The sequence below is a fragment of the Thalassophryne amazonica genome, chromosome 12, assembly GCF_902500255.1.
Source record: "Thalassophryne amazonica chromosome 12, fThaAma1.1, whole genome shotgun sequence".
NCBI lineage: Eukaryota > Metazoa > Chordata > Actinopteri > Batrachoidiformes > Batrachoididae > Thalassophryne > Thalassophryne amazonica.
In genome coordinates this window covers 93148568-93151425 of record NC_047114.1, presented here as the reverse complement: position 1 = coordinate 93151425, position 2858 = coordinate 93148568, and positions in this window count along the sequence as shown.

Below are 2858 nucleotides of genomic sequence, written 5' to 3'. Positions count from 1 at the left end.
CTGCACCATCACGTTCAGGCGCTGGACACACTGTGCCACGCCGTGACTTAAAGGTCACCATGGTAACAGATGCACCAAAACCCTGGAGGTGGCGGCCAAACACCTTCGTACCTGAACAATTTGTAGTGAGGACAAATCTGATTCCTCAAATTTATTGGAAAAAATACTAATCGTTCTTACGGAAGTGACGTATGTGGGGGGGGAGGCTTAGTTTTAGATATGAAAGTGAACAAAGGTTTCAGCTGTATGTAGATACAGTGCCAATGAATATAAATAGCTAAAAGCTTTATTAAAGTTTTACAGATTGCTCCTGTTTGTGCAGACTATGCAGGACAAATAAATGTTATCACACTTTATCAATCACATCTATTTATTTACAATAACCACATCTGTGCTGGAGAGATTTGTTGAAATTTTATAAGTTACGTGACTTTTGGGGGGGTTTAACAGCAGTTGTATGTGAGAGAAAACTATCATTCTGTACGCCACCACATTTTTTTAATCTGTCAAAACCAGGGCTTTGAACCAGTTCAAGGAATGAAAACCGGGAACTTTTCCTGTTTTACATGGAACAGAAACGAAACCAGAAACTTTATTTTTTATGTTCCAGAACAGAAACACTTATTAAAAATAATGGTAACCGGTTAATACCGGTTTTTATTTCATTCCTCAAAGTTTCCGTAGCCTATAAATAAAAAAAGTCATTCTTCTCCTGCTGGGGTTCACTTCTTGTGTGACGTCGTTCGCTGTCTGAATGGAGAGAACGGGAAGGTGGACTACTATCACGTCTCCACATCTTAAATAAAAGGTAAATATTGCAGTCTATCGTTATTCAAAAACATCGGTTTCAAACACAGTATCAATATAATTTGTCCACGTTAACGAGAGGCTGACGAACATTAAATGACAACCTCTATTAACCTGTCAATGCATAGGGTCTGAATAGCCTCGTCTTTGGTAACACACTAAACGAATTATCTTTCATTTTTGGCACTTTTTCTGTTTGTGTAGATGGGAAGACATACTGAGAACCCAAATCGACAACATTTTTCCTTTGACCCAGCAACAAACAAGTCGAAGTGGCAACGTTGAGGGATGTGGAGCTGAAATAGCGGGCAACCATGGGGGGAATTTGCAGAGGCATATCCAAAGATGGCACCCGGACCTGTTGAACAAGTCTTCTACTGACACCGCACAAAAAAGACCCGGCACAGGTCAAAGTACTCTAGATGCAGTTGTTAAGAAGCCAAAATTGCTCGATGTACCCATTACATCCGAGGCCCTAGTAGATGCGTGTATGGAGCTCGTCACAGTGAACGGCAGACCATTTTCCTTAATGGAGGACAGTGGCTTTAGAAAGACAATAGACCCACTATAACAAGCAATCGGAAATGGTTTCGCAATTAATTCAGCCAACATTCGTGAGAAGGTAACAACACTCGCCGACAGTGAAAGGAGAAAACTGATGGATGAGCTTAGTGGCAGGTTTATCCAGCGCCACTTGTAGGGATCGCTCTGTTTTGGGGATTAACGTGCAATATACAGCTGGGGAAAACATTGTGTTACAGACGCTGGCTGTTCGAGAATTGTGTGAAAGACACACGGCCTCCTACATATCCTCTGTGGTACAGGAGGTACTGGCAGAGTATAAAATCAGCCTGAAGCAGGTGTACTCGATCACTGCGGACAACGGTGCCAACATGAAAAAAGCAGTGCAAGTATTGTCCGACCTGCAAGCGACAGGCCACGATGAGAAGACCAACGATGCGGACACAGAAGCTGACGACATGGAAAAAGAACCTGATATTGAAATCGATTCTGTTGTTTAGAGGCAGGTGTTGCGAAGTGTGCGTTGTTCAGCACACACTTTACAGTTAGCAGTAGACGATGCATTGAAAGAGAAAGGGGTGTCTAACATCGGTAAAGCACGCCGTGTTGCTAAAAAGTTGCACACTCCAAACGTTGTGGCTGTTATCAAAAGAATGGGCCACAGTTGACTGCCCAACGCGCTGGCATTCCACGCACGATATGCTGGAGCAACTCTGCAAGCTCAGATCATTTTGTGATGACATGTCGCCTACAGTTAATGAGCTGCATTTAAGTGAATCCGAGTGGCAGGCCATTTCAAATCTAGTCAATGTGCTGAAACTTGCAAAAATTACAACTAAATGCATCCAATCAGAACAGCTTACTGCAGGTGACTTTTACAGCCTGTGACTGAAGTGTGTGTGAGATACCGACAAAATTGACAGCCCCTTTGCCAAACGACTGGTCCAGTGCATGAAAGCACGTCAGCACACAGTTTGAAAATGATGCATTTGTGGCTGCTGTATTTGTTGATCCTAGTTATAGGCTATTTTTGACAGATAATCAGGCTGAGATGGCGAAATTACACCTGTGCCGCACTTGGGACATGATCCAAAACCTGTCTGCCGCCCCAAACACAGACAGTGTAGCTGAGCGTTCATCATCTTCATCTGAAGATGACAATGAAATTGAGAAGCTGCTGGTGGCTAAAGAAAGAGAAACCACTGTCGTACAAAAGGGCCGAGTTCCCATTGTATCAGTGTTCCAGAGAAGTGTGTTTAAAGCGCACCGAGAACATCCTTCGTTACTGGGCATCCATGGCTGCTTCAAATGCAGATATGCACAAACTCGCAACGTCTGTCATAGCGCTCCCCGTGACCCAAGTCAGCGTGGAGCGTGCATTTTCATCTTTGAAGTTTATTCTTTCTCCGCTTAGGTCGTCCCTGAATGACAAAATTCTGGAGGATATCCTTTTCATCCGCTTGAATAAACAGTTTGGAATGAAGCTAACCCATTTCCACTTCCATCTTTCTTGGTTAATTTTTAATGGG